At 46.1% G+C, this 23,626-nt stretch overlaps 1 protein-coding gene and 1 non-coding gene across 2 annotated transcripts in view; one reads left to right on the top strand and one right to left on the bottom strand.

Annotated features, from left to right (window-relative positions):
- Positions 1-23,626, bottom strand: part of LOC148143179 (uncharacterized) — a 217,166-nt gene that overhangs the window by 57,560 nt on the left and 135,980 nt on the right.
- On the top strand, positions 19,015-19,104 carry trnap-ugg (transfer RNA proline (anticodon UGG)). The gene is given in 2 exon segments: positions 19,015-19,050; positions 19,069-19,104. It is a non-coding gene; the product is annotated as a tRNA-Pro (tRNA).

Raw genomic sequence — 23,626 nt, 5'->3', positions numbered from 1 at the left:
TCTCTATGGGGAGAGTATGATAAGTGGAGTTGAAATGCCCGTCAGCCATGATTAAATGGCGGAGTGGACTTATGACCTTACTTCCACTCCTGTGTCTTATGGTTTTGAGGAAGAGCTCTTTGCTATTGACTTTACCTCCACTCCTAATGATTTTATAAATCTTAGTAAGGTCACCCCTCAACCCCTTACACTCCAATGAAGACAGTCCCAACCTTTCCTTATAACTCAATCCCTCCAGTCCTGGCAACATCCTGGTAAATCTTTACGGAACCCTCTCTAATAGTATTCTTCCTATCACAGAGCCACCAAAACTGTACTCAGTACCCAGAAAGTGGCCTCACCAACATCCTGTAGAACCTCAACGTGATGTCCCAACTTCTGTCCTCAATGGGGTGGACAGTGAAGGGAATGGTGCGAAATGCCTTCTTTACCACCTGTCTACCAGTGATGCAACTTTCAAAGAACTATATACCTGAACCCCCTAAATCCCTCCCCCCCACCGCCAAAGTGTCTCTGTTCTACAACACGACCCAGGGACCTACCATTATCTGTACATAGCAATGCTCAAAATTCCTGCATTCTTCGCCTGAAGCTTACTGAAGACGTTACCCAGTAGATAACGAAACGTCTGGAAATGAACCTTGCAGCTCAGCAAGCAAACCTACATCCAAAACCTCAACCTGAGCTCCAAATCTTCTCAAAACTCACTATGTCTAGCCCTTCCTTGTTTAGCAAAATGCAACCTCTCACTTTTATTCATACCTCTCTCAAAAACACACACACATACACCTCACAACGCACTCACAGTCTTAAACTCCATCACACTCACACTTCACTCTAACACATGCACTCAAACACAAACTCACACACACACACACACACACACACACACACACAAAACTCTATGGTGTGAATTTGTATTGGCAGAATTATCTTTGCAGATACTTTCAATTTTGCTCAACAAGCACACAATCTGCAGGCAGTCAATCCATGCAATATTTTATAAATTCCTACTTTGAAATAGAACCAGTCTGATTCAAGATTGGAATACCGACAGACTCGAACCTCACATCTTTAATGTATTGTCTGAGCTGAGATGTCACTTTTTTTAATAAAACATTAAGTCATCTCAAGAACGTGACTTTAAAGATGTTCTGGGATTTACATATTAATGAACCAAAACCTGCAACCCATTCTAAAAGATGAAGGACATAACAACAATCTAGGTTTGTTCAATATATCCTATCAGTCGCATGACACTGTGATCTTTTGCTATACAATCGGTGTGTTATTCCCCGACCAACAGCTACCCGATGAAGGAACAGCACTCTGAAAGCTAGTGCTTCCAAACAAACCTGTTGGATTATAACCTGGTGTTGTGTGATTTTTAACTTTATCTACCCCAGTCCAACACCAGCACCTCCACACCGTTTCCAGTGAACGCAGCCCACATCTCCTGCTGCTGCCAGTAAACTATACAATGCTGATGAAACGGTGCAGTACCTGCACTTCTGAAAAATTGACAATTTCTAACGATACTAGCTACTCATTCACTGCTCCATCTGATACACGGCATTGGAAACTTAGTGCAGGAGGCTGAAATGAAATGAGCAGCTTTAAAACAAAAACCTCTTGGAGCTCAAAGCCTTCAATGAGAGTCTGAGCCCGGCGATACGTTCAGGTAACCTTTGTTGTGTCCCAATGTTGTTACAGCTGCAGATCCCTCCCCAGCATAAAGGTGTAGAAAAAGTAGCTGCTTTTTAAATAGCTCAAGGTCAAAGCGTGCACCCCCACCCCACACCACCTCACCTTCATTACTATGGTCACCACCGACTTGTCAGTTTGTAATTGGATCCTTGGTACAGCCTTAACTATAGGAAGTATTGTCTCACTCAGCAATTTCAACCCATACCCTGTAAACAAGTAAGTCTTTCCCCACTCAATGACCGGTGGCAGTGGTGGGCAATGAAGAGTCAACCATGCTGTTGTGGGTCTGGAGTTACATGTAGGCCAGACCGGGTAAAGGATGCGGCTGGGACAACTGAGTGAATCCTTCCCCACAACAGCAGTGTCTTTCCCTAAAAAGGGATGTGTGATGTCCCCCAAACAATCATTTCTTCATTCGGTTCTGAACTCCAGATTTCTGACCGAAATCCAATTCCACCATCTGTCACGGCGGGATTCAAACCTGGCAGTCCCCGGAACTGGGTTGATGGTCCAGTCAATCAGGCAGTTGTCTATCCCTCCTTTAATCCCCCTGCGATGGCACATGAACTCGCTGGTGCCTCCGCAGATGGGAAGCGCGGGTAAAGCCCTTCTCACACTGAGAGCAGGTGAACTGCCTCTCCCCAGTGTGCACCTGCCGGTGGGCCAGCAGGATGGAGGAATTGCTGAAGGCCTTCCCCCACACAGTGCAGAAGAACGGCCTCTCTCCGGTGTGCCCCTGGTGCCTCACCAGGTCGGAGGCATAGCTGAAGCCCTTTCCGCACTCGGGGCAGGTGAATGGCCTCTCCCCAGTAGGACTGCGCTGATGAGTCTCCAGGATAGAAGGGACACGGAAGCCTTTTCCGCAGTCGCCACACTTCCACGGTTTCTGCACGGGGCGGGATCCATTGGGTTTCTCCATCGCCAAAGCTTTAGCTGCAGACAAACGCATATAAAGCCCCTCTCTGCCGTGAATTCCTCTTTCCAGGCCGTATAACTGCTTCAGGTTCCACAATCAGTGCGCTGCAACAGTAGGGTCTCTCATCCAGTCCCATTGATGCTGAGGACGTGCTCCAACAGGAACCAAAAGGCTTTGCTCCTTCTCACAGAATCACAGTCAAAAATTGTTGCAGTCCTGATGGATTGAGTGACTGTCGGACATTGATGTCGAAGTGAGGACAGCAGAAGCTGGAGAGTCAGAGTTGAACAGTGCAGCGCTGGAAAAGTACAACAGGTCCGGCAGCATCCGAGGAGCAGGAAAGTTGATGTTTCGGGCATCAGCCCTTCATCTGTTGATTTTGAAATTTCCGTCTTCAGATCATCAAATGCTTTGTGAAAAGAGATTACAAAAGTCATGACTGTCAGTGCAAGGTAGAAATTCAGAACAAGCAATTCTACTTTCTGCAGAACATTCTTTTCTTTTGTTATTCCACACTGAAAATTGAAAGCACCATCCCACTCTCTCTGCCCCTCTGTTCTCACACCGCTCAAACTAATTTTCCTCAAGGTGTTGATTCATTATCTTACTGGGGCAGAACAGCAAAAACTTCAAGACTGACATCTTTCTGAATTTTGGATAACTCCACTGCTGAGAGTGAGCAGGTCTGATTTTGGGAAGCTCAAAAAATAGTGTCAGTTCAGGGTGAACCTGCAATGCAAGTTCTTGAGGAACAACCAGACATGAAGTGGTTAACATCCCTGGAAAGGAGAGAGCAAAATGAGACATCAAAGGCATTAAAACCGACACCAGGAAGAAACTGAACATACAGATGTGGCAAGCCAGAGTCAGAGATATACAGCATGGAAACAGTCCAACTCGTCGATGCCAACCAGATATTCTAAATTAATCTAGACCCATTTGCCAGCATTTGGCCCACATCCCTCTAAAACCCTTCCATTTTATATTTCCATCCAGATGCCTTTCAAATGTCATAATTGTACAAGCATCCACCATTTCCTCTGGCAGCTCATTCTTTACACGCACCACTCTCTTAATGACAGAGTGAATTTACCACAGTGAATCCATCTTACCCATAGTGCCCAGGGGTGTGTAGGTTAAGTTAGCACAGCCAATCCACTCTAACCTGCACATCCCTCGATGATATGGGGAACAGAACACTGCCAATCCACCTGAACCCGTCCAAAACAGAACACTATGGGTCATTTAACATGGCGAATCCACCCCAACATGGACAAAGTTACATATAACACAATACCAGGTTATAATCCAACAAGTTTATTTCGAAGCACCGGCTTTCGGAGTGCTGCATCTTATTCAGTTGGTTGTGGAGTACAAGATCATAAGACACAGAATTTATGGAAAAACATTACAGTGTCCTGCCACTGAAATTATATACTGAACAAACCTGGATTGTTAAGTCTTTCATCTTTTAGAAAGGGTTGCATGTATCAATAATATGCAAGTCCCAGAACTTCCTGTCAGGTTCCTTCTCGAGATAACTTCAGGTTTTATAAGAAAAGGTGACATCTCAGCTCAGATAATGCATGAAAGGAGTGAGGTCAGAGTCTGTCTGTATCCCAATCTTGAGTCAGCCCGCTTCGATTTGCAAAGTGGAATTTACAAAATATTACATGTATTGGCTGCCTGTATTGACTGCCAGCACATTGTGCATTTAGAGTTATACAGTCATAGATGGACAGCATGGAAACAGACCCTTCAGTCCAACTCATCCATGACGACCAGATATCCCAACCCAATCAAGTCCCACCTGCCAGCAACTTGCCCATATCCCTCCAAACTTTTTCTATTCATATGCCCATCCAGACTAGCCTCCACCACTTCCTCTGGCGGTTCATTCTATACCACATACCACCCCCTGAGTGAAGAATTTGCCTCGTTAGATCCCTTTCACCCTAAACCAATGCCCTCAATTCTGGACTCCCCCACCCCAGGGGAAAGACTTTGTCCATTTATCCTATCCAAGCCCCTCATGATTTTATAAATCTCTGTAAGATCACCCCTTAGCCTCTAACGCTCCAGGGAAAACAGCCCTAGCCTATTCAACCTCTCCCTATAGCTCAAATCTTCCAATCCTACCAACATCCTTGTAAATATTTTCTGAACCCTGTCAGGTTTCACAACATCTTTCCAATAGGAAGGAGACCAGAATTGCACGTAATATTCCAACATTAGCCTAACCAATGTCCTGTGCAGCCACAGCATGACCTCCCAATTCCTGTACTCAATACTCTGACCATTAAAGGAAAGCAGATCAAATGCCTTCTTCACTATCCAATCACTATCCTTTTCTTCACTACCTGCGACTCCACTTTCAAGTAGCTATGAAACTGCACTCCAAGACCTCTTTGTTCAGCAACACTCTCTCGGACCTTACCATTAAGTGTACAAGTACTGCTAAGATTTGCTTTCCCAAAATGCAGCACCTCACATTTATTTGAATTAAATTCCATCTGCCACTTCTCAGCCCATTGGCCCATCTGATCAAGATCTCGTTGTAATCTGAGGTAACCTTCTTCGCTGTCCACTACACCTCCAATTTTACTGTCATCAGCAAACTTATAGCTATACCTCTTGTGCTCACATCCAAATCATTTATATAAAAGATGAAAAGTAGTGGACTCAGCACAGATCCTTGTGGCACTCCACTGGTCACAGGCCTCCTGTCAGAAAAACAACCCTCCACCACCACCTTCTATCCTAGAGCCAGTTCTGTATCCAAATGGCAAGGTCTCCCTGTATTCCATGAGATCTAACCTTGCTCACCAGTCTCCCATGGGGAACCTTGTCGAACACCTTACTGAAGTCCATATAGATCACATGTATTCTCTGCCCTCATCAGTTCCATTCGTTAGTTCTTCAAAAAAACTCATTCACGTTTGTGAGACATGATTTCCTACACGTAAAGCCATGTTGACTATCCCTAATTAGTCCTTGCCTTTCCAATATAGGTACATCTTGTCCCTCAGTTGGATTCCCTCCAACGACACCGACGTCTGGCTCACTGGTCTATAGTTCCGTGGCTTGTCTTTACCACCTTTTTTTAACAGTGATACAACGTTTATCAACCTCCAGTCTACCGACACCTCACCTGGGACTATCAATGATACAAATATCTCAGCAAGAGGCCCAGCAATCACTTCTCTAGATTCCCACAGAGTTCGAGGGTACACTTGATCAGGTCCTGGGGATTTATCCACTTCTATTCATTTCAAGGCATCCAGCACTTGCTCCTCTGTAATATGGACATTTTTCAAGATGTCACTATCTATTTCCCTCCATTCTATATCTTCCATGTCCTTTTCCACAGTAAACTCTGATGCAAAATACCTGTTTAGTATCTCCCCCATCTCCAGCGGTTCCACACAAAGGCCACCTAGCTGATCTTTGAGGGACCCTATTCTCTCCCTACTTATTCTTTTGTCCTTAATGTATTTGTAAAAACCCTTTGGATTCTCCTTAACTCTAGTTGCCAAAGCTATCTCATGTCCCCTGTTTTTCCCTCTTGATTTCTCTCTTAAGTATACTCCTAATGCCTTTATACTGTAAGGCTTCACTCGATCTATCCTGTCTGTACCTGACATATGCTTCCTTCATTTTCTGAACCAAAGCCTCAATTTCTCCAGTCATCCAGCATTCCCTATACCTACCAGCATTTCCTTTCACCCTAACAATAATATACTTTCTCTGGATTCTAGCTATCACAGTTCTGAAGGCTTCCCATTTTCCAGCCGTCCCTTTACCTGCAAACATTGGCGCACAATCAACTTTTCAAAGTTCTTGCCTAATACCGTCAAATGTGTCCTTCCTCCAATTTAGAATTTTTGAGCAAAATAGAATGTATCTGCAAATGTAATGCTGCAAATACAAATTCATCCCCATGGAGAGTGTGGTTCTATGTGTGTAATAGAGAAACCCTGTTTCCATGCTGTATATCTATATGTCTATTTGATAACATGCTTTATTTCTGTTGGTGCAAGTATGGTTGTAAATCATAGCTGGATATTAATAGTTAGATGTAAGGGAGAGAGAATTCCTCAGGTAGAGCACTATCAGAATCCTGGGAGACCCCTACTTCAGATTTACTTGGACTGGTTGACAGTCTGGGAGATGATGGATTGGGTCTCGATTGACTAAATATTTTATTTTTCCCGAACGTGTAAAAGGGGGCATAAAAGCTTCAGCAGAAATCCAGCAGAGCTGAGAACAGACCAACATCTTACTCTGTGGGAACAGGGAGATCAACAGAGGACAGAGAAATCCGGACCTGAAATCCAAGCTGACACCAGACTACCCTGTGATCAGTGCTTTGCTGAGCAGCACCAACCCTCTACCTTTACTGAGCTTCCCATTTGACTTCCCCTTCAATATTCAGGATCCAGTCCTTGCCATCCTGAAGCCATGTCCCTGTAAGGAGTCTCAGATCATAATTATTCTCTTCAATGTGTTCAGTGATTTCATTCACTTCTGTTACAATGCAGCTCACATTCAGTTTTTAGTTTCAGTTTTTGTGATCTTCTGAATCCAGTTTTGATTGCTGGTATATTTACTCTCCTTGTCCCTTTCTATCATTCTCTGATGCTCATTTCCACATCACGACATTGCTCACCAGCCTTGATTTGGATTTGCCAGGCTAAATTGCCCAGAGTGCCCAGGGATGTGCGGGTTATTTGGGTTAGCCTTGGGAAATGCAGGGTTATAGGTTCATAGTAATAGAAGCAGGAGTCAGCCATTTGGCCTGTCCTGCCTGCTCTGCCATTCATTAAGATTATGGCTGATCTATCCATCATCTCAGCTCCTCCTCCCTGCTGTGTCCCAACCATCCTTAATTCCCCAATCATGCAGAAACCCATCTAATTGTGTCTTGAATATACTTAACGAAGCTGCCTTCTCTGCTTCCTTGGGCAGAGACTTCCATCGTTTCACTACTCTCCAGGAAAAGCAGTTCCTCATCATCTCTGTCCTAAATCTACTTCCCCTAATCTTGGGGCCTAGTCTCATCTACCAGCAGAAATGACTGGATAGGGTAGGGTTTCATCCCCACAGTGCAATGAATTCCCACTTTCCACCAAATCCCAGATGTACTCACTCACTCACTCAGTTGCTGTCTCACAAATGAAAGATTTCATTGTAACTTCTTCAGCTCTGAGTAAGGGCAAAACATTTTTGAGAGCTGCTCTGAAAGTCCAGTCTGCACAACAACACTTCTGCTTTCACTGAAGATGATTAAAGTCATACGCCACAGAAACAGACCCTTTGGCCCAACTCATCCGTGCCAACTATATATCACAAACTAATCTAGTCCCATTTGCCAGCATTTGACTCATCCCTCTAAATCCTTCCTATTCAAGTACCCATCCACTGGCTTTTAAATGTTGTTATTGTACCAGCCTTACCACTTCCTCTGGCAGTTCGTTCTATGCACGTTCCACCCTCTGTCTGAAAATATGTTGCCCCTCAGGTCCCTTTCCCTACTCACCTTAAACTTCTGCCTCTTTAGTTCTGGACTTCCTGACCATGGAGAAAAGACCTTGGGTATTCACCCTATCCATGACCCTTATAAACGTCTTTAAAGATTACCACTCAGCCTCTGATGCTCCAAAGAAAATATCTCCCTGGCCTATTCAGCCTCTTCCTGCAGCTCAAACCCTCCAAATCTGGCAACAGCCTTCTAAATATTTTCTGACCCCTCTCAAAGTTTCATAACATCTTTCCTACATCAGAGAGACCAGAATTGAATGCAGTATTCCAAAAGTGGCCTAACCAATGTCCTGTACAGCCGGAAAATGATCTCCCAGTTCCTATACTGAATGCTCTGACCAATAAAGGAAAGCATACCAAACACCTTGTTCACTATACTGTCGATGAAGACTCCACCTTCAAGGAACTATGAACCTGGACTCCACGGTCTCTTTGTTCTGCGACACTCCCCTTAACTGTGTCAGTCCTGCCTGGATTGCTAAACCAAAATGCAACATTTCACATTTCTCTGAATTAAACCCCATCTGCCACTCCTTGGCCCATCCGATCAATTCTAATTTATGCTAAACTCTCTTTCCTCTCTTATTCCCTCGAAGCTGAAAATCTTTGTCCCACATACTCTCCCTCCATTCTCTCATTGCTGAACCTAATCCCTGCTGTACCTCATCCTGAAGGGTCTGTTTCATGCTGATTAATAGGCCCACACTGAGGGGGATCTAATGGAAACATACAGAATACTGAATGGCCTGGACAGAGTAGACTTTCAGAGGATGTTTCCATTGGTAGGAAAGACTAGGACCGGAGGGCACAACCTTCGAGAAAAGGGAAGGCATTTTAGAACGCAGGTAAGGAGATACTTCTTCAGTGAAAGAGTGGTGAATCTGTGGAATTCATTTCTACAGAAGGTTGTAGAGGCCAGGTCACTGAGGATATTTAAGACTGAGGTAGATAGGTTTCTCAACCCCATTCTCCCGCGCTCTCCCTGGAACTCTCCATCACCATGATACTCAGGAACCTATCAGCCACGATTGAATGGTATGAACAGACCTGATGGGCTGAATGGCCTAATTTCTGCTCCTATGTCTTATGGTCTCTTGCTGTCCTGGCAACAGTGAGAGAATTGGGAGCAGGAGTTGGCCATTTGGTCTTTCGAGCCTGCACAAGCATTGAACAGATCATAACTGAATATGGATCTACTTACATCTAGGTGAATAGGCTGGAACGTTTTCACTGGAACTTAGGAGGTTGAGAGGTGACCTTATTGAGGCTTATAAAATCACGAGGGGCATAGATGAGGTCAATATCAGCTGTTGTTTCAAGAATAGGGAGCAGTCTTTTTAAGGTGAGGGTAGAAAAATTTTAAAAAGACATGAGGAGCACATTTTTCGTTTAAGAGCGTGGAGTGTGTGTCAAATGAATGCCCAGAGGAAGTAGTGAATGCAGGTACAGTAACAACATTTAAAATAAATTTGAATAAGGGCACGAATAGAAAAGTTTCAGAAGGATATGGGCCAAACATTGACAGGTGGGACTAGTTTAGTTTGTGAATATATTCAGCATGGACTAGTTGGACTGTCGGGTCTGTTTCTGTGCTGTACGACTCTGTAACTGTTCTATACTGGTCTTAAAACCATTTTCTTGTCTTCCCCCAAAACCATCCACTTCTTTGTTCATCAAAGTCAAATGAACTCAGCCTTAAATACATTCAATGACCGGCCTAACTGCTGAAAGACATCCACACTTCTGAACTCAATTCCTCTTGCTAATATATCACTTGCTTTGCTCATTGCTTGCTGCACCTGTCTGACAACTGGCAGTATCTGGTTTCGAAGGACGCTGAGGCCCCTTTGTCCATCCACACATCTTTCCTGATGAAGAGCTCGTGCCCGAAACGTCGACTCTCCTCCTCAGTTGCTGCCTTACCTGCTGTGGTTTGCCAGCGCCACACTTTTGAACTCTATTCTCCAGCATCTCACTTTCGCCAGATCTCAATATATCACTACATAAACAATGCACCTCCTTTCTGCTTTTTATTTTACATACATCAAAGGCAATACCTTCACATTGTGGCACTCCGTTTGCAAAGTGAGACACAGACCTGGATCAACTTTTCCAGAGTCTGTCCCCTCCCTCGATTCACTCTTTCCTTTCAGTTGCTACAAATCAATAATTGAACCCCAGAATGGAAAGAAAATGGAACACGTGGTGACAAAAACACTATTATACTCACAAATTTTAGACAGAGGAAGGAATTTATAGTCTGGGGTGAGGTTTAATCTTCTTTCAGTGACAAAAGAGTAGCATCAGCGGCTTCAGAGCTCACGGTCCAACTTCCGCATTTCGACAACGGCCGACTCTGATTGGCAGGAGGACCAGCCTCCTTCGGATCCTCCAAGGTTCTCCATTGGTCCATGGTTAGGAACTCGTGCGCCTTTTCTGCGGACACCCAGGAGTATGCGCAGTACAGTGCTGACACCGGCAGACATGCGTAGTGCTTACTGACACCGTGGAGCATGCTCAGTATGCTCTGTCACGATGCTGGTATGACTGACAAATTTTAGAGTTAAAAATCACAAAACATCTGGTTTTAGTCCAACAGGCTTATTTGGAAGCACGGGTTTTTTGAGCGCTGCTCCTTCATCAGGTGGTTGTGGAGTATAACATGGTAACACAGAATTTATGATCTTCTGATCTTACACTCCACAACCGCCTGATGAAGGAGCCACGCTCCGAAAGCTAAGTGTTTCTAAACAAGCCGATTGGACTGTAACCTGGTGTTGTGTGATTTTTAACTTTGTACACCCCAGTCCAACACGGGCACCTCCAGATCATGACAAATTTCGTGTCCAAATGCGAATACGAGAGAAAAATGCCAACGCCATTTTTTTTCCCGAAAAGTTTTTTTCCCCCTGTGCCTCGACGTTTTATTCCTTTTGCATTTTGTCTGGCTGCTCAACGTTCCTGCCTTTACGCCAGGGTAGAGGTATTCCAAAACTAGAGGGTACAGGTTTAGGGTGAGGAGGAAAGATTTGAAGAGATTCAAAAGACTCGGCATAGAACATTCACCCCCTACAGGGCGAACGTGACGACTTTCAGATGCTGGAGATTAGGGTCGAGAGTGTGTGCTGAAAAAGCACAGCAGGTCAGGCAGCGTGCGAGGAGCAGGAGAATCGACGTTTCCGGCAAACCCCTTCATCAGGAAATAGCTATGTGGAATTGCAGAGCTGTAGCACAATCGAGTGGGTCTGGATGGGATGCTGTTGGGAAGGTCGGTCTGAATGGCCTGTAGGGATGATATGATTCCACTGCCTTAGCCACGCGTATATTGAGAAATGATTGCCCCAAGTCTGCTGTGGGAGGAGTGGGTTCGTTCGTGGGACACTGATACCAGTTCTGGGGAAGGTAGGATTGTGCTGTCTCTCTCTTCACACACTGCCCCCCACCTCGTCCATTTTCTCTCCACCCACTGCCCCCTGCCCATTCTCTCTCCTCACACTGCACCCCCATTCTCTCCCCATAACCCTCTGTAGCCCAGTCCTTCTCTACCTCCCAACTTCTGTCCCCCTCTCCATTTGTCTCCCTTCTCCACCCCCACCAGCGCCCCTCCCCGTCCTTTCTGGTGCCTCAGCCCTCTTTGATCGCTTTATCAAGCCCTTTTAAGGAGAGAGAGAGAATAGGTGGTGACGATTCTACCTGGGAAACAGGGTGTGCGAGAATTGACTGATTTTTAAAATTGAGAATAGTTAAAATCACATATTCGGAAACGTTGTTAAAGTCTGGAAGAATGTTCTTTTTAAAAAAAAACAAGCTGTAGAAATCTTTCCGAAACTTGCGTTGATATATGCACAGTTAGGCCACAACCAACGACAGGCTGTAAGAATGAATGAGTGAATAAAAGACAAGTCCCACCTCGCCCATGAGGAGAAAGTGAGAACTGCAGATGCTGGAGATCAGAGTCGAGAGTGTGGTGTTGAAAAAGCACAGCAGGTCAGGCAGCATCCAAGGAGCAGGAGAATCAACGTTTCAGACATAAGCCCTGAACCTTGCCCTCTCCAGTGTGTGTTGTGAAACTGCTAAACTGCTTAATCATTTCTAGTAGCCGAGCAGAGGCTGATGACAAGTTTGGAACACACGAGAATGACCTCAGCTGAGACCTTGGATTCATGTCTCACTACAGGAGACCCAGCTACACAATACACACACAGACCCTCTCTCTCTCTCTCTCTCACGCACACACACACATACACACACACACATACACACACACACACAAGCACTCACACGGTCGTGCAGACTCTCTCTGATAGACAGGTTCTCTCTCAGACACACATTGATACACTCCTCACACTCGCATCCATGCACACACCTTCTCACACAATTATACTCCATCACACGCGCACTTTACCCAGCATGCACACGCACACACACAGACGCTCTGTCTCATGCATGCACTCGCACATAGAAGTCTTTGGGGTGAATTGCATTTGCAGGATTATATTTTTGGAAATAGAACCAGTCTGACTCAAGACTGGGATACAGAAAGACTAACCTCACAGCTCTCATGCGTTGTCTGACCTGAGGCGTCACCTCCCTTTATAAAACATTAAGTTACCTGGAGAATGTTACTAAAAAGAAGTTCTGGGATTTACAGATTAATGAACCGAAATCTGCAACCCATTTTAAAAGATGAAAGACTTAACAGGTTTCTTCAATATATCATTTATGTTGCATGACACGATAATTTATTGCTATATATTCTGTGTCTTACCATCCTACTCAACAGCTACCTGATGAAGGAACAGCGCTCCAAAACCTAGTGCTTCCAAATAAACCTGTTGGACTATACCCTGGTGTTTGTGTCATTTTAAAACTTTGTTTCCAGTGAATACAGCCCACACCTCCCACTGTTGCCAGTAAACTTTGCAATGCCAATGAAACAATAAACCTGCAGTCCTGAAAAATTTACAATTTCGAACAATACTAGCTACTCATTCACTGCTCCTTCTGAGACACGACATTGGAAACTCGGTGCTGGTGGCTGAAAGAAATGAGAAGCTGTTGGATCTCACAGCTTTCAATGAGAGTTTAAGCCTGACAGTAAGTTCAGGTAACCTTTACTGCGACCCAACTTTGTTACAGCTTCAGATCACCACATCGCAAGGCGTACAAAAAGTAGCTTTTCTTTAAAAAAAGCACCTCAAGCTCAAAGTGCACGCACTCACCCCCACTCCCCCCACCACACTGTCTTTATTATTGGTCAGTTGAGCTGTCCCTTTGTAACTGGATCCTTCGTACAGCCGGGTAAAGCATGTAGCTGGGACGATTGAGTGAATCCTTTCCCGCAACGGCAGTTTCCATCACTGAAAAGGACATGAGAGAATCAGATAGGTTTTTGCCCTCTGAAAATGGTTTCATCCTTAGATTCTGAAGTCCAGACTACTGACCGAATCCCAATTCTGCCATCTGCCGCGACGGGATTCGAACCTGAGAGTCCCCAGAGCGGGGTTGTTAGCGGCGCTCGGCCATCGCTCCTTCCACCCCCCTGCGATGGCACGTGAACGCGCTGGTGCCTCCCCAGGTGGGAGGAGCAGGTGAAACCCTTCCGGCACTGACAGCAGGTGAATGGCCTCTCTCCGGTGTGGACCCACTGGTGGGTCAGCAGTGCAGCTGACTGAGTGAACCCCCTCCCGTACATGGGGCACGTGAATGGCTTCTCTCACTTGTGGACCCACTCGTGCGTCTCCAGATGGCTGATCCGACTGAAGCCCTTCCTGCACACCGAGCAGGTGAATGGCGTCTTCCCGCTGTGAATACGTCTGTGGGTTTCCAGCAGGGATGGGGAAGGGAATCCTTTCCCTCAGTCCCCACATTTCCCCAGTTTCCCCATTGGGGGAGCTTTCCTTGTGTTGGTCTGGGTTTGAAATTACAATCAGAACGGGGACATAGTCTATCCCCACCGTGAGGGATGAGACTTTGATTCCCCCAAGCTGAGTAAATGGTGTGAAGCACTTTTCACAGTCAGCGCACTGAATCTCCCTCACTCGGTGTCTCAGTATTCTTCCTGCCGCACCAGTGTCCAATATCTTTCAAGCAAACAAAAGCAACCATGTCTTCTTGATTGGAATGGCTGCTGATATTCAAGTCCCAGTGAATCAAGTGGCTCTGTCAGAAGTTGGTGTATCATTTGTTTTCAGAATTCTTTCGGCACGTCTTCCTGCAAAAAAAAACACAATAAGTGATCATTGGCAGTACACTTAAACGAACATAACATAGGTGGCAGTTCCCGTAGATTGCCAGATGTCTGCTGATCACATAATACCCAGCACACAGAAACCTGAAATCCCTCATGCAGCCAGATAGGCTGAGGTGTGTTTAGAGGAAAACTTCATTCAAATCTAATCTAATCTAATCTTCAACTAAATGCGTGTACATATATATATCAATATGCCAATCCTTTCATTGCGGCTCAGTTCCATGAGAAACTACACTTTTAATTGTGAACATGAGGAAAAAAGCAATCATTTTCCAGGGTGCAAACTGCATACGTGCCAAACTGAGGGAATACACAAGGAAAATACCTAAAAGAGAGATAGAAAGTATTTGAGCACCTTTGCAGAATCTGCTCCCTCTCTGGATTCACTCCAGTTGCTACAAGTAAACCTCCCTGGGGGTCAGGCAGCCCTGCATCGGGAAGCACTGGCATGATCAACTACGACCAGTTTGCATGGAGAATACATCTCCACATTAAGCAGCCTCGAGGCAAGCTTCCCTTTCCTTCCACGTAAAGTTCAAGACCCCTCAAAGCGAAATTCCCCAGGTAAGGTTGGAAGAATTTCTTCCAGGTGTTCACAAATCATTTCTATGAGCACTTTGTTAAAGTTTGAATATTGCGAGTTTTGAAAATTAGTGATTCTGAGCGAAATCACAATTCGAAAAACAGAATGTGGGAATTTAGACAGTTTATTTTTGCACATCGACGATATGTCTGTACAACAGCATATGACACGACAGCAGTGAAGATCTTTTGACCTCATTCTCAAACGTGCCTGCCACACGCCAGATGAAAAGCTGAATACTTCTCTGGAAAAACTGCCGAGCAATGCAGGAGAATGGCACAACGCGTGCGTGTTGGGACCATAACCCAAAAGAAAAAACATTCTCCCCTATTCATTCAACGTCGTCTTGAGTAGCTTTCCCGTATAACGGCGCTCTGTTCTGCACCTCGCCTTCTCATCCGCTTCCCAAAAAAGCTGCGTCTCTGAACTTGATTTGTGCAAAAATGCCCCATTTATTTTCTCAAAAAGCACCGTCGTGAAACGAGGTTGGGCTGCCTGGAGAACGAATGGGGCAGAAAACAGGCAAGTGAAATGGTGTCGAGCCAGCAGAGCGAAGGTGGGCCGCATGGCGTCTATTCAGAGTGAAATCACAGTTAGACGAACAGAATGTGGGAAGTTAGAAATAGTTTATATTTACACAGCCTCCATACGTCTGCGGCCCAACCCTTCCATGCCGATCAGATATCCCACCCCAATCTAGTCCCGCCAGCCAGCACCCGGCCCATATCCATCCAAACCCTTCCTATTCATATATCCATCCAAACGCCTCTTAAATGTTGCAATTGTACCAGCCTCCGCCACGTTCTCTGGCAGCTCATTCCATGCACGCACCACCCTCTGCGTGAAAAAGTTGCCCCTTAGGTCTCTTTTATATCTTTCCCCTCTCACCCGAAATCGATGCCCTCTAGTTCTTGACTCTCCGACCCCAGGGAAAAGACTTTGCCTATTTATCCTATCCATGCCCCTCATAATTTTGTAAACCTCCATAAAGTCACCCTTCAGCCTCCGACGTTCCAGAGAAAACAGCTCCAGCCTGTTCAATTTCAACTGTACTTCACTCTGAGCAAGACTCAGCTGGTTCAAGAGGTGGAGCGGGGCCGCGAGCAGCTCGGCGGTGTGGCTCGTTGGTCTAGGGGTATGATTCTCGGTTTGGGTGATCGTCGACACAGACGTGCGAGAGATCCCGGGTTCAGATCCCGGACGTGCCCGCGTTCCGTGGCTCGTGCAAAAGTGGCTGCTTAATTTTCTCAAAAAGCACCTTCGTTAAACGAGGTTGGGCTCCCTGGCGTACCAACAGGACAGAAAGCAGCGAATTGAAATGATTGGCGATACCGTTGAATAGGTTGACGTGAGTGGTGCGGTGTTTGAGGGCTGTCAGCGATGAGGGTCGATTGGAAATTTGGGACAGCTCTCTTCGGAGAACAGAAGTTTCAAAATCTGGCCCGATTGAAGCTTTCCAAGTCATGCGATGTCGAGACAGAGAAAGTAATGTAGTCAAAATGCTCCCACGCCTGAAAGGATCGGCAGTGTTTTAAAGTCATGAGGAAAAGAACCAAAAGTGACATTAGGAAGAATGCTTTCGTACAGGGAGTGGTGGTTGGGGTCAGTAAATCCCTAACTGACACTGACAAAGAGGCAGATGCATTAGACGCAAACGGGAATTCGGTGGTCATGTTTAAAGTAACAATGTGCAGAATTACATGGAGAAGGCAAGAGAATGATACGAATAGAGACCCACGTTCACTTACTGTGTCGACCCAGCAGAGCAAAGCTGGGCCGCATGGCGTCTATTCAGAGTGAAATCACAGTTCGACCAACAGAATGTGGGAAGTTAGAAAAAGTTTATATTTACACAGCCTCCATACGTCTGCGCAACACTATATAAGACGACAGCAGTGGAGATCTTTGACATCAGTCTCGAACGTGCATTACACGCGCCCGACGAAAGGCTGAAGGGACCTGTGGAAGAGGACCCGCTGCGTGGGAGCAGAGTGGCGCAGCGGGAGCGTGCTGGGCCCATAACCCAGAGGTCGATGGATCGAAACCGTCCTCTGCTATTGTTCACTGTCTCCTTGAGCGACTTTCCTTTGTGATGGCACTCTGTTCGGCATTCAGACTTTCTGAATGCCCGTATCATACCGATTCTGTCGCGAAACTCACACCGTTCAAGTAATGTGCTTTTGGAGGTCTGAGTGGTCTTCTCCTGTTCTTCGTCGGTTTCCTTTGAACTGAATCGCAAACCCACTTCTCTGAGATGCCAATGAGCTGATAAAGTTGAAACGCATGCCTTGTGGTTTCGTGCCTTCCCTGCAGTAGTGCACCACGCCGGTTCCGACGTGAATGACAAGACGATCCGCCTGTCAGAAACCGCATCCCGGGTACAGAATGACAAGCAGATGTTCTGGAAACTCTTTGCTGCTTGCAATTCTTGGAGCAAAGTGGAATGTATTTCACACTGAGCAAGTTTCAGCTGGTTCAGAGTCTCCAGTGTACATTGCTCTCTTTCCCGCCAACTCAGAGAGAGAGAACAATAGGAGGGACAAAGGAGTGAATAACGATCCGTGTGGGAGGGTGAATAGCTGTTAATGGAGACCGTTAGTGGCTAACAATAAGTAGTGTGTCGTAGCAGACTATGTGATAACAAGGGCTCGTATGTGTGTGGTAGGGGTCAAGGACATGGGGGATTTCAGGCCCTAAAGTCATGCAACTCGATCTTGAAGACCGGAGGGCTGTAGGGTTTTGAAGTGGAATATGAGGCGTTGTTCTTCCATCTGGAGTTGAGCTTTGCTGGAACACTGCTACAAGCCTGAGACAGAGATGTTGGCCAGGGAACAGGATGGCGTGTTAAAGTGGCAGGAAAGCAGAAGCTCAGGACCTTTATTTGCGGGCAGAACCGAGATGTTCTGCGAAGCAGTCACCCAGTTTATACTTCATGCTCTGTTGGGGAAACGACACTATGAGCAGCGAATGCAGTAGACTAGGTTGCGGCAAATGTGCAGGTAAAGTGCTGCTTCACCTGGAAGGTATGTTCGAGCCGGGAAGGATATTCAGGAGGGAGCAGGTAAATTGTGCTTCTGAGTGAAGTCACGGTTCGTAAAAACAGAATGTGGCAATTTAGACAGAGTTGATATTTGCTTGCCGGCGATATGTCTGCCAGAAGGGAAACCATCTTTCCTATTCACTCAGTGTCGTCTTGAGCAGCTTTCCCGTATAACGGCGCACTGTTGTGCACCTCGCCTTCTCATCTGCTTCCCAAAAAACTTCGACGTAAATATTTCACATTGATGCACAGGCCCAATGTGCACAGTTGAGATGACACACTCGTGGAGGTCTGCGGGGTCTTCTCCTGTTCTCTGTACCCTATGTTGAGGAGGGCAATGCTTGTCACTGGTCACTCCGGTGTCAGAGAAAAGTTTAGTAAGAAAACGGTTTAATTTTCTGCCAGTAGAGAGGGCCTGGTTCCTGCGGACGGGCGAACGGCAGCAGAGAGACAGAATGAGAAGCAGCTGTTCATAGAGTCATAGAGATGTACAGCATGGAAACAGACCCTTCGGTCCAACCCATCCATGCCGATCAGATATCCCACCCCAATCTAGTCCCACCTGCCAGCAACCGGCCCATATACCTCCAAACCCTTCCTATTCATATATCCATCCAAAAGCCTCTTAAATGTTGCAATTGTACCAGCCTCCGCCACTTTCTCTGGCAGCTCATTCCATGCACGCACCACCCTCTGCGTGAAAAAGTTGCCCCTTAGGTCTCTTTTATATCATTCCCCTCTCACCATAAATCTCTGCCCTCTCGTTCTTGACTCTCCGACCCCAGGGAAAAGACTTTGCCTATTGATCCTATCCATGCCCCTCATAATTTTGTAAACCTCCATAAAGTCACCCTTCAGCCTCCGACGTTGCAGAGAAAACAGCCCCAGCCTGTTCAATGTCAACTATACTTCACTCTGAGCAAGACTCAGCTGGTTCAAGAGGTAGAGCGGGGGCGCAGGGGCGCTTGCGGTGTGGCTCGTTGGTCTAGGGGTATGATTCTCGCTTTGGGTCTTCTTCGACGCAGAAGTGCGAGAGATCCCGGGTTCAAATCCCGGACGAGCCCGAGTTTCATGACTTGTGCGAAAGTGCCTGCTTAATTTTCTCAAAAAGCACCTTCGTTAAACGAGTTTGGGCTCCCTGGATTCCCAATGGGACAGAAAGCAGCGAAGTGAAATGATTGGTGATAGCGTTGAATAGGTTGACGTGAGTGGTGCGGTGTTTGAGGGCTGTCAGCGATGAGGGTCGATTGGAAATTTGGGACAGCTCTCTTCGGAGAACAGAAGTTTGAAATCTGGCCCGATTGAAGCTTGCGAAGTCGAGACAGAGAAAGTAATGTAGTCAAAATGCTCCCACGCCTGAAAGTTTCGGCAGAGTTTTAAAGTCATGAGGAAATAAACCAAAAGTGACATTAGGAAGAACGTGGTTGGGGTCAGTAAATCCCTAACTGACACTGACAAAGAGGCAGATTCATTAGACGCGAACGGGAATTCGGTGGTCATGTTTAAAGTAACAATGTGCAGAATTACATGGGGAAAGCAAGATAATGATACGAATAGAGACCCACGTTTACTTACTGTGTCGACCCAAGCAGAGCGAAGCTGGGCCGCACGGCGTCTGTTCAGAGTGAAATCACAGTTCGGCCAACAGAATGTTGGAAGTTAGAAAAAGTTTATATTTACACAGCCTCCATACGTCTGCGCAACACCATATAAGGCGACAGCAGTGGAGATCTTTGACATCAGTCTCGAACGTGCATGCCACGCGCCAAACGAAAGGCTGCGGGGGGCTGTGTAAAACGATGCTGTGCTTGGGAGCCGAGTCGTGCAGCGGGAGCGTGCTGGGCCCATAACTCCGAGGTCGATGGATCGAAGCCATCCTCTGCTATTGTTCAGTGTCTCCTGGAGCGACTTTCATTTGTGATGGTATCCTGTCCAGCATCTTGCCTTTCAAACGACTTCCTGAATGTCTCTCCTGGCGCTCTATTCTTTTCCTTGCCATGTCATTTGCTTCCCAAAACTTAGAGTATCTGAGCTGGATATGTCACATCGAAACACAAGTCAAACACAGTTGCGCTGGCACCCTTGTGGAGCTCTGAGTTGTCTTGTCGTGTTCTCTGTCGGTGTGTCCTGATCTCGTGTGAAACCTCTTCTCTCAGATGGCAATGAACCGGTGAAGTTGAAAAACATGACTTGCTGTTTTTGTCCATTTCCTGCAGTAAAGAAACCAACAGCCGTGTAATAAAAGACTTTCTGCAGGATTGCTGTGTCAAGACAAATTCTGAACACCAAGCAGGCTGCACAAAAATGCACTCATATCAATTTACCTGAGGGAAGAGTCTCTGGTGTCCATTTCTCTCTGTCCCGGCAGCACAGCATCTTTCTATCTCTCCGTTAACAAGACCTTTGGAACAAGTTCAAAGTTGCCCATTTCCTACGCATGACTGTAACTGACTTATCCTGCATCACGTAATAGTGTGAGACAGCAGAAGAGTGAATGGGCTCTGCCTTCCACCAGCACAGCTTGCAAGTAGAAACGAAATGGTTCAATTATCCACCAGTGGAGAGAGCCCGGTCCCTGGGGACGGGACAAACAGCAGCGTCCTAGGAGCAGGGAGACAGATTGAGAAGCACATGTTCTTGAAACTCTTCCTTACTTGCAATTCTGTGAGCAATGCACAATGTATTTCGTACTGAGCAAGTCTCAGCTGCTTCCGGAGGTGGCTGCACCCATGGCTGGTGGCTCGTTAGTCTGGGATATGATTCTAGCTTTGGGTCTTCGGGCATATGCAGCCGTGTGAGAATTCCCGGGTTCCAATCCCAGGCGAACCATCATTCCTTAAATTGACCTGAGCAAAAATACCTGATGAATTTTCTCAAAAAGCCGCTTCGTTAAATAAGATCGGACTGCCTGAATTAGGGACGGCGCAGAGCTGCCATTGCAGTGAACACGGCGAAGAGAAACACTTGTTCAAAGTGAGACCAAATATTGCAGATTTTTCGCCCGCGCAATCCGAGTCTGAATGAATCCTCCACCTGTATTGCGCTCAATTCTGAGGGTGACACTTCAGGAAGCGGGGAAGTTAAGTGATTACAGACAGCTCTGAACAAGTTAACGTGAATGGTACCGTCCTGAGGAATGTCAGCACTGAAGGGAGATTGGAAAGTTTGGGGCAGCTCTCTTTGGAGAACAGAGGGCTGAAAGCTGGTCTGATTGAAGTTTTCCACGTCATGAGGGTTTTAGACAGAGGAAATAATGCAGTGAAAATGCTCCCAGGCCTGAAAGGATCGAGAATGATTTGGCAGAGATTTAAAGTCATCAGGAAAATAAGTAAAAGTGACATTAGGAAGACCGTTTTCGCACAGGGAGTGGGGTCAGAAAGTCGCAGTCTGACAGTGACAAAGAGGCAGATTCAATGGACACAAAAGGGAATTCGGTGGGCATGTTCAATGTGACAATATGCAGATTTACAGGTAGAAGGCGACAAAATGAGACACATATTGTGTTGAGCCTGGTGAAGGTGAAACACATCAGTTGCGGTGTGTCTCATGCGCAGGAGGCCCTGCAGTAATTCCCCACGCTGTTTCACACAGCAGCATCCTCTCGGTGAATTACACTTGGCAAAAAAATCGATTGAACCAAATCAGTGTCCGCCTCTGGATTTTACTGACACCGTTTATAAAATTCAGGCTCACCGTTAATGTGGAGAGAGGCCGTCAGACTAGAGTTTCCGCTTCTCCTGTTGAATAAAGATAATTTTAACTGTGTCCAGTGAAAGAAAGGATTTGCAGTTGGTGGGAAACATTTCTATCTGAACTCGCTAACACTCTCCTGATAGATTGAAACATAAAGCTGGGAGTCTCTGGATTATGTTGTAAAACTATCGGTATTACGTTATTCACACCGCGCTGTCACCAACTGAACGAAGCGGCTGCCCAGAGGGAGACGGCTGTGTTTAAATCCCGTGATGAACTGGGGGAGCTGAGCATTTACCCAGACAATGGGCACACCACCTCCCTGACACAGTGTTCACAAATCAAACTGACAGCAAAGCTTCACGTGTGATCGAAAATTTCCGCAAAGAAGATTTGGCTCAGCAGATATCCGAGTGAAGTGCTCCTTTCTTGATTTGAAATGTAAGAAGTTGACGACAGTGAGCCTGACGAGATTCAAACACACAACCTTCTGAGCTGGAGTCAGACGCGCTAACGTTGCGCCACAAACTCACAGATCGCCCGTGCCTTCTCTTCATGCTTAAGGGAAGTGATCGCACTGCAATGATTTTACGTTATGAGTAACAACGGAGATCAACAGTTCATGGGTGTTCTGTCTCTGCCCCCTCTCCTTCTGTCTCTCGAAGTAAGTTCCAACTCTATCTCAATAAAAAGGTGAAAGAACTGTGGATGCTGCATATCTGAAACAAAAAACAGAAGTTGCCGGTGATTGGGAAAACGTTGGTTTATATGCAGGAGATATTGTGGGAGGAAGGCGGATGCAGTAAATGATAGATCAGGACAGAGCCCAAAGCGAGGGAAGAACTGTTGGACAGGAAAGGGAGTTGACAACGATCTGCGTGGGAGGGTGAATGGAGACTGTTCGTGGCTAAGAATAGGTTGTGTGTAATGACAGACTATGTGATAACAAGGCTTGGTGTGTGTGGAAGGGACGAGGATACTATGCATTTCAGGCCCGAGAATTATTGAATTCGATATTGGGACCGGGATGTATGCTCCCCAAGTGTAATATTCGGTGCTCTTCGTTCTGCTGGTGCTGAGCTTCGCTGGAACACTACAGCAAACTTGAGACAGAGATGTTGGCCAGGGAACAGGGTGGGGTGTGGAATTGGCAGGCAACTGGAAGCTCAGGGTCTTTTTTGCAGGTAGAACGTAGATGTTCTGTGCAGCAGTCACCCAGTTTATGCTTCGTTTTCCCCAATGTAGATGAGACCACATTATGAGCAGCAACTGCAGTCGACTGGGTTGTGGGAAGTGCAGGTCAAGTGCTGCTTCACCTGGATCCTTGGAGGGAGAGGAGGGAGCAGGTAAATGGGCTGGTGTCACACATTCGGCAGTTGCAGGGGAAAGTGCCGTTGGACTATTGGGGTGGGAATGGGGTTAGGCTTGGTGGGAATGAAGGAAGAGTGGACCCAAGGTATAACTCCTGCCCATTTTCCTATCTGCCAAATAGAGGAATTTGTTAAGTGTGTACAAGGACATTTTCTAATTCACAATGTGGATGTACATACTGGCGAGGGTGCAAAACCTAAGAGTAAACCATAATTCTATTAACTTTAGAACAGTGATTGAAAATAATATATCAGATCTAAAAGTTGTAGTTCTAAATTGGAAGAAGACTCAGGTATTAGGCAAGGTCTTTCAAAAGCTGATTGGGGGCAGATGTTCGCAGGTTACAGGACTGCTGGAAAATGGGAAGCCTTCAAATATGAGATAACAAGAGTTCAGACACAGTATATTCCTGATTCGGAGATGCCGGTGTTGGACTGGGGAGTACAAAGTTAAAAAATCACACCACACCAGGTTATAGTCCAACAGGTTTACTTGGAAGCACACTAGCTTTCGGAGCGACGC

Source organism: Chiloscyllium plagiosum, unplaced genomic scaffold, assembly GCF_037043375.1.
Source record: "Chiloscyllium plagiosum isolate Xiang-an unplaced genomic scaffold, Cpla_swu_hap1 HiC_scaffold_27, whole genome shotgun sequence".
Lineage (NCBI taxonomy): Eukaryota > Metazoa > Chordata > Chondrichthyes > Orectolobiformes > Hemiscylliidae > Chiloscyllium > Chiloscyllium plagiosum.
The sequence above is the reverse complement of the archived record's forward strand: the minus strand, read 5'-3'. Positions and strand labels throughout refer to the sequence as shown.